Genomic DNA, 9,236 nt, shown 5'->3' with positions numbered 1-9,236 from the left:
AGAGGCAAGAAAGGTAAAGCTCTGCTAATGCACCCCACTGAGATCCCAGCTCCCAGTTCACCCATGCTCTTTCAGGCCAACACTGGAGCTCACTCAACCGTGTTTCCACCTGAACACAAGCAGGGATAATTCCCTGTTTCCCCATTCTTATTTTTACACGAGGCATGATGGGATCCTGACATCAATTGTAGTTTCTTGCTTCTACTGCAACACAACTCTTTACAGCTTTAATTGTTAAAGGATACCAGGTTTTTTTTTTTTCAGTTGAAGTGATCCTGAGACTAATTTCCCATTCACTACAGAGGACAGAAGAGCTTCCTGTACAAGTCCCAAAGTCTTAGTAGTGACCTTGTGTTTGCTCATGTTGGCCAAGAAATGACCCATCCCTCTTACCACACAAGGGCACTTGTTTAATGCTGACGGAGAAGGAAGTGTACCACCTACTGAGTCACAAATGCCACATCCTAAACACCTGGCTTTTGCCTTGCTGGGCTTCCATTTAAGCATGAATCTACCCTGAGCAGAGGTGTAGAAAAAAAGTCTATAATAAAACCTCAAACCACATAACACTTTCCTGGATGGGAGGTATGTTGTGATCTGCTAAAGTTCATGGACTTCCAGAAGAAAACTGAAATCCTTTCCAAAGCAGACCCATCTGCTTTGGTTTTATGCTTATATAAAAACCCTGCATGTCATGTCCCAAAGCGAGGTATAAAATAAAAAAATAAATTTTCCTTGAAGCCAGAAACAAAATAACAAGGTTTTGTTTGTTCGTTTGCTTGCTTGCTTGTTTTTTTAAAATAACTGCATAAAATTATGGCCAAATCTGCCAAGATACCTAATCTTTCACTTACCTTATCTGCCTTTGTGAAAGCTCATCCAAATTCTGTTCTCATAAGATTCCTGTACAAAAAAATACAGATGTCTTAAAGACAAACTAAAGACATTTCTTACAAATTAAGGCAGTGAATCATTTACCATCCACAGTACAACCCATAGTAGACAAACAAAGCAGCATTTACCAGTCTGTTGCAAAACACAGTATGACCTATTTTGGGAAATGATTCTTTGCTAAAAAAATATTGTCAAGGCAGTACAATGCAACAGGAGACATGTCCATGCTACATCCTGTGACTGCCTTTGGAGCATGACTACAGTCACAAAACATTTTGGGGGCAGGAGGAAGCACACTTTTTTAGACATCAGCTCACCTTTGTTTTGTCCTGCATCAGACCTCAATCCCTTTAACCCCCACGCTGAGGAGCTGAGCTTCTTGGCAGGTCTTCTACAGGCAGGGTGATACAGCTAACACCCTTTGAAGGCATTTTCTGCAACGTGATGCTACAAGGCAGAACCTGTTTTCCACAACAAAATTAATGTTGTTCTACCTAACACTTCACTTCCTTCCATATCTGCTACCTGAAGAAATGAAACAAGTGTCTGAGCTCAGAGACCAAAACCATAAACACATGGCTTGAAGGGAGGAAGATGGGAGATAGAGAAGAGAGTAATGGCCAGGACTGACACTTCCATCATTCACATCCCTTTTTAAGTCTGGATTTCTTAACTCTTTTAAATGAATGTTGGCAACATGTACTTTTGAAAAACCTTATGTGCTGCAGAAAGAACTTGATGAAGGTAGGTCTCAGGGGCATCAGACCAGATTAGTGCATCATTGCACACCAAGGAGAGAAACCAAGGGCACGCAGACAGGTTCAAGAGCAAGATCACCTCAGTACATATTGCCAGAAGAATTGCTAATAATGCTTCAGAGAGACATCCCAATACAGATCAGAACAAGGGAAACCACTCCTGAAAAAGAATATGGACCCGAGCCATTAATGTCAGCACTAGTGCATTTTCCTTTCTCAACACATATCCTTTTCTAATAGGTAGCACTATATTGGAGCAGCAATAGGGCCCTGCTTCAGTAGCATAAGCATCACTTCTCTCAGGAAGTATCCAGCAAACCGCATCTGCACAGCAGGCAATTGCTCTCCAGGAGAAATACCACTGGCAGAATATCCTAATGGAACTAGTCAGTTTAATCAAGATTTTGCTCACATGCAGAACAGGATAAATCCCCATGTAGGATAAGAATTTTTTATATCAATATTTCCCAGAGGACTATGCATCAAAAATAAAAGTCATAGCAATATTATGTTTCCTTTCTCTCTTCCCTTGTTTTAATTTTTCTTTTTACATTTCAACATGAAGGTAAAAAGTCCAAGTCCCTTTTTCTTTTTGTCAAAATAAGCTTTAACTTTCCAGGAGACTTACTGATTTTTCCATAACTCTCCAATTTTCATAAAAATAATTATATCTTGTCAGACTCAGCCTAAAGTCACATTCTGAAAGCTAAAAAATGTCAGGATAAAAAAATTACTTGTCTTCTCCACAGAGGTCAACATCTCTAGACCCTGCACATAAGGAGCCCTTGCAAGGATCCATCTCTTCAGAGACCACTCAAAGCCCCTCAAACATCTTGGAGAAGAGACATGGGCAGACACATCAGAAAAGGGCAGAAAAAACAGCTTTAACCCAACTTATCCTGCAAAAGAAACACCACTCCCATTCCCACTGAGAGATTAAATCCAAATCTACATCATACAACAAATCTAAGAGTGACAGAGTCTGGCAATGAGGAAAAGATGATATTGCATGGTATGGCTGAGCCATAGCAGGAGCCTCCAGGAGGGCTTCAGGCCCTGACACCATGGGGCTGCTTCACCTCCTGAGCACCTTCTTGCGTTCTTGCACGAAACCCACCTTCTACCTGCTAAATAGACACAAAGAGTATTGCAGAGACCTCTAAATGTTGTGTTTTTAATAGGAATAAGCCCCTTAAACAGTTCAATTTTCTGTAGGTTATGTATGAACATCCAAATCCAAAGGCTCTGGATGCAAAACCTAACTTGAGGAAAAGGGCTTCACATTTCAACCTGACACCTCTCACACTGAATTCAAGTTGTGGGGAAGAGGCTATTGCATCATCACTCTTGCTTAACATTTTGAGTCACATACTACATTAGTCACAAGACATACTAATTGTGTTTCCATCCTTTTTCCCTCATTGAGATGAATAACTCTTCTTAGGTGGCTGGTTTTCTGAGGTGCTTTTGGTTGGAAACAAACAGCTCACCTTCCAAACAGGCTCCTGAGCTGAGCAAAAAAAAGCCCAGAAATCAGTACATACACCCCTGACACACAATTATCAAATAATCCTGCAGAAAAAAAAAAGGAAAGTCGCACATTGTTATTTACCCCAGTCTGAAGAGCAACAGAATACAAATCACTGGACACAGTGGATGGGCCAGATCTTCCCCCAGTGCAACTCTCTCCATCTCCAGCAAAAGCCACTCTGCTCCGTGCCAGATCCCTCCACCCGCTTTCCTGCTGCCCCGCAAATCATGCACAAGTTATCCCTCTTGCCCCAGTTGACTTTTTATCTTTTTTCTTTTTTTCTTTTTTTTTTTTTTTTTTTTAATAAAAGAAACTGGGGTTCTCCTCACATGCAACTTCCACACTGAAATAATCTCCACCTTTTGGATTACTGCACGGAAAAGAGAGGGAGCGGGTGGGTTTCAGCTCTGTCCTTAGCTCACTCTGGTGCAGTTGGATGCCAGAGGGATCAGGGAAAAGGCTCTGCACTCCAAGCATGTCACCGCTCTTCCCTTCCACTGCTGCGACATCCAAGCCATCTGAAAAAACTGGGGAGGAAAAAGTTCAATTTACACAGAATGCCCTAAGCGCTCATAAGCAGCACAAGCCAGTGCTCTCAGCACATCCCTTGCTTTTCAAATCATTTTTCAACTTTACAGCCCGGTGGTATAACAAAAACAGCTGCACAGCATTATCAGGTCTCTCCTCAAATGCATTTCTCCCTGTCCTCGCTCCTGCTGCCTGCCCCGTGAGCAGCTCCTTGACCCCATTCTCCTCATGACACCTTGCTGGCTCACAGGGCACCAGGTACTGCTGCCAGGCATGGGATGTTCCCCGAGGTAAATGTTTTGAGGACTTTCCTATTTCCACAGAGGAGGGACAAAACAGCACACGGCACCCACACCTGCCTACACCGCCATGTTTTACACGGCCCTTCCTCCATGCACACACACTCTGCTTGCTCACAGTGCATCCCATATATTTTGGTCTCTCATTCCCAAGCCCCCCTCTTCCTCTGCTGTCCTTTTTTGGCGGGCTTCCCTCACCATTTTCACCGCACGGGCTGGAGCCGGGTGGTGGAGGCAGTTCGAGGCCTCCACTGCCTCCAGGGGGGAAGTGCCAGAAGGTTCCAGAGGCTGTGATGGTTCCTGGGATCTGGGCTGGGCTCGCAGCAGGGCTGCAGTGCTGGGCACAAATTCACCGTAGTTTCTCAGTTGTTTTGAGGCAATTTTAATTTTTTTGAGGAAAACCAGGCCTTTCCCTATACCCCTGCCACCTCCACACCAAGCTGCAGGCAGAAATCCGGCACCAGAGAAAGTGCTGGGGAGGGAGTGAAGTGTGGCCACCCTTTCCGAGAGGCTCCTGGCCATGCTGAGACCTGTGCCACCCTGTAGACCCCTCACTGTGAGTTAGGCTGAGCTGAGAAAAGTGCTGGGGGCTGGTGGCTACCTTGCCATCCTCTCACCAGCCACCCCTGAGGGGAGGCACCTGCCTTCCCCTCACCCACCTGCCCTCAGCGCCCTCACGGCCATCCCCATTTTGCTGCTGTGTGAGGTAAGAGCAAGACAGAAGACCCCTCCCTGCCAAAAACTGCTTCACATTTTTGGAAAGAGCAAAGAGAGGAGGTATCTGTCCTCCAGGGTGGGAGATAGGGCTGCACCTTCTGCATTTCCTATTGCAGAAGGCTGCTGGGGTCAGCAGCAGACTGCCTCAGAGCTTGGGGTGGTCAGAGGAAGCTCCGAGTACATCGGTCCCAAGCGCTCCCTGTTTTTAGACTAAATACTTCGTGTATTGCAGCACCATCTGCTGGTTTCTGTGAAATGGGCACATGGGCATCAGCTGCTCACAGCACAGGAAGGAGCACAGAAAGGATTTGAGGGTGGTTTTCACGGGGTGCAAGGCCTCTGTGTGGTTTCTTGCACAAGGGCATTTCCTGAAGATTTTCCTCCTTGTCAAGGAATTAAGAAACCTCTAAATAAGCAGTCTAAGAAAAGCCACCTCCCAGAAGAAAAAAAAAAAAAAATGTACAAATCGGTGCTGAGTTTAGGGGTTCCTCTGAAGTACAATAGGCAAAATCTAGGGATTTCTGAAGTAATAAACTGATTCTGGGAACTTCTATTTTTCCTACAGATCTAACTCAGGCTGCCTGCCTTTACAGACTCCTGCATTTCGTGAAGTTCAGAGCTGCTGCTTTCTGACCCTGTGGACCTCTGAAGGGGGCTCAAGCCTGACCACCCACAGCCACTCGTCACTTTGGTAAGCCATGACTTTGGTAGCTGGATTTCAGCAGTTACTTATTTCAGCCAGTTTCCTCCCTGAGCTTGATTTGTCTCGAAACTGAAGTCAGGTTCCTGAACTTTATTGAAAAGTTGCTCCTTGATGTTAATTTACAGCCTGGTGAAGGCAGAGGGAAGAGATTTGATTTTTCCTCCTGTCAGTGATTTACTTGAGATAATTCAAATATGAAGAATACATTACTTCAAAATTATGTTATATAGAGGAAGGACATTCACCTCTTTTTCTTCCTTAATACTCAGGTGCAATACTAACTAACCCAGTAATGCCGGAGAGTGCTGATACAAGCAGGGATTATTGGGAAACTACTTGTCTTGCAAAAGACAATGTATCTTTCATTTCAACCAAACAGTTATAGCCAGCAGCAGTAAGATGCAACACAGTTTTTGTGCTGAGGATTTGTGGAAAGAGGAAAGCCTAGCTGGCTTTCAGTTTCTCCCAGCTCTGTGCTCATATGATTCGATTTGCTTTTCCCCTCGTCTCCCCTGCTTATCAGTAGCAGGGCCCCAACTTCCACAACAGAGGTACAGTTTCAAGTGTGTTCCTGGCACAGGAGAGGAGCCCACAGCAACCGCCACCACTGGGCACTACATGTCTGTTCCATAATTCAATAATGACACTTCTGACCTAACCTTTTCCATATCTGTTATCATAGTCTGCCTTACAGCAGCACCCCTTCAGTAGCCATGCCACCCTTCAGCACTTCACATTCCTGCCTGGTCCCCTTCTTTCTGAAGAAAAAGACCCTGATTTACAATGAGTGCCATTTCAGCAATAATTAAATAAAACTACCTAGCCCTATAGTGTGTTTGATTTGAAGAAAAAAATTTTCCTTTTACAGAGCCCAGCAAATGTCCAAGGTTCAAACAAAGTACGAGGTGCTAACGAAGAGAGTCTTGACAAACCTTGTTTTCCTGCACAGGGGCTCAGTACATAATGATTTCATTCAGCAGCTACTGTTCAGGCATGGAAAGTGTTGGTAAAGAAATCCCACAGAGTTCAGACAACCATTTTCCTAACTTAAGCTTCCCTCTCTCCTCCTCCCCCCCATTTGCCTTTCGGGCCTCTGCCAGTCATAACATAAATATTCATCAGCTGATATTTGCAGTAGCTGTGAAGTTATGAATGAGGCCAAACGCTTTCCCTCCTGCCCCATCTGCAAAATGGCAGCTTCTGGTCTTAGCTCATGGCCAAACGACACTTTCCAAAATCCCCAAAGTGCACTTGCAGGCTTTTCAAATTCAGTCAGACTTTTAATGCGCAAAGCAGAAATACTGTCTACCTAATATTTACCCTGGGATTACTAAAAAAAAATAAATATATATTACTTTTCTCTGCTTTAAACTTTGCGATGCCTTGACGTAATAGACAGAAGTGTTGGCAGCTCAAAATGTTGGTGGGTTTATTTCAGGGGACATGACTGCTGCAGGTTTCCTTTCTGAACCAAATACCAGACATTTGAACCATTTGTTGCACAGAAAAGAGAAACAGCTTTTATTCTTAATGCTGGTTTCTTAACCACCTGGGTGCTGTCAGAAGGAGCCACATGCACTGGAAAACACTTTTAATAAGACTTCTTTAAGCCTGTCTTAAGCCCTGGATCCTGAAAAATGGGATCCCCACTGCCTGTCATACATGCTTTCCCTCTGCAGATTAGCAAGAGGCTGCTGCTTTACAAATGTTCCTTTCTCACAAAGCCTGGAATTATGCTCTCAAACCTACCGTGGCTCAGAAAGACAGTGAGGTATCTGACATATCCATACCAGCAATACCAAAAGCAAAGATGTCAAAAGAATCAAGAGGACAGCCCAGAGCCTTAATTATTCTAATTCAGCAAGGGACCAGTCCAGCCAGATGAGCTGTACTGACAGACACAGATGGGGGCCTTAAGCCAAAGCACAACTGAGTACTAGAGGCTTAAAAATCCTAAATGCCCACAGACAGGGGGAAGTTCTGATAAAGAGACTAATTCGAGATTAGGGAAAAGGTGCACCTCTTGATAGCCTGGGTCTCACAAATCAATCAGGAAAATATCTTCTCTTGGCTGATTCACATAAGCTCAGCCACAAATAAAAACACACATCAAAAACATCAAAAGAAAATTGATAGGCTTAATAAATTTTAGGGACGTTGCAATCAAATAATTTGATTTTCACCATGAAAAAGACAAAAAGACAGAACAATTTTCCCAATAAGTTTCCAATATTTTGTGGTCAAAACAGAGCATAATATATAAAAAAAAAAACAAAAAAACAAAAAAACAAACCTATTTTTCATATAATATATAATACTACAAATGACAATTTACCACATATCTTGGGAATGTCCCAACACTAAAGCTTGCTGCTAACAAAACCAAATCCCACACTTTGGTTTTAATACCTTCAGCTTTCAGTCTGGATCCTACATGCCTTTGTTTTGAGATGAAGGGGCCCCCCAAATCATCTCGCTGGTGCCTCCAAACTGAGGTCAAGCACTCCCTCCACCTTCTTAATAATCAGTTAAGTACAGCTCTCCATATAAAGCCTATAAAGGTATTAGGTGCTTCATGGCTTCCACCTACAGGCAAAAAGCAGGCTTCATCTGTATGAAATCAGACCCAAGTTCACCAGGAGTTTCATTGAGGAACTCAGGCAGCCTTTGGCTAACATGTCAAAGAGCAGTAAAACCAATAAGCCCCCGGAGCTGCACATTGGCTCTGGCTTTATTCTTCAGATCCACTCAGCTATAGACATAAATGAATTCCAAAAGGTCAGGAAAAATTATAAGGTAGACATTAGATACATACTGTAGTATTGCTCCTCTGCTTCCACATACAAATAACCACTTTGTGTGTGCAGATGTGGGGTGTATTTATACATGTAAGATCAAAAGGCAGCTCCTTAGCTAGACTCACCTGCAAAGTTCTGTTTTGGAGACTTAAATTACCTGCTGAAACTGGCTTGGAATCACTTAATTTGGAGGATTTTAGTCCCCAGAGAGAAAATAATGTATTAGGAATGGCTAATGTACATCCTGTAAGGTTACATGTTGCCTGTTTTCTTGCAGCAAATTATACTACACCCAAAAATCCAAAGTTCTTCCTAGGCTGAAGACCATTTTTATTCAGTTGTTTACATACTATTGTGCTACTTGAGAGCATTTTGTTGGGGCAATGGAAGTGTCCTTGTGACAGAATAAGTGATCAGTAATTAATTGAATATACTTACACTGAGATTTGCCTTTCTGGAATTTACAATGATGACACTACGCTGCAGGAGAGTCTACCTATTGCCAGCACTAGAAACAAAAACAAGGGGAAAAAAAATTAATCACAGTGAAACCTTCCCATAGCCAATGAGACAGTGGGGAAGAGAGTGTACACCAATGCCAAGTGGAAAAGGAAAAGAAACTTCATGGAATTTCTCCTTATCCATTTTCTCAAGAGAACAGGAAGGTGAGACATAAAAAGAATAACTAGAGAAAGAAGTATTAGTTAATTGGGCTGTTTGCTCTGCAAAGACACCTTTAACAGTAGACTATGTACTGTTGTGCCTCAAGACCTTTATATTAGAAAGGTTTGAGGAACTGGGATTCACCTTTTGCCTTTGATGTTTTTTTCACTCCCCACTCACTCTGCTTTTTCAACAGGTTTAAGGTAAGAAACTAAAGTTTGCTCTCCTAAGCTGTCATTCTTACAGTCCTCTGCAGGCTAAGATCCTCAGGCACCAAAATCTCAGAATACTGTGTTGAGTAAAGGCTGATTTTCTGAAAGTTTTAAGAAATTATTAATGCTATTT

General features: G+C 43.0%; 1 long non-coding RNA gene across 1 annotated transcript; it reads left to right on the top strand.

The window, feature by feature from the left end:
• The first annotated feature begins 3,270 nt into the window (after positions 1-3,270).
• On the top strand, positions 3,271-8,753 carry LOC139794556 (uncharacterized). The gene is made up of 2 exons (XR_011725173.1): positions 3,271-4,716; positions 5,321-8,753. It is a non-coding gene; the product is annotated as an uncharacterized lncRNA (long non-coding RNA).
• The last annotated feature ends 483 nt before the right edge of the window (positions 8,754-9,236 follow it).

Source organism: Heliangelus exortis, chromosome 3 (genome assembly GCF_036169615.1).
Source record: "Heliangelus exortis chromosome 3, bHelExo1.hap1, whole genome shotgun sequence".
Classification (NCBI taxonomy): Eukaryota; Metazoa; Chordata; class Aves; order Apodiformes; family Trochilidae; genus Heliangelus; species Heliangelus exortis.
Note: the sequence above shows the minus strand (reverse complement) of the source record. Positions and strands in the feature narration are given on the sequence as shown.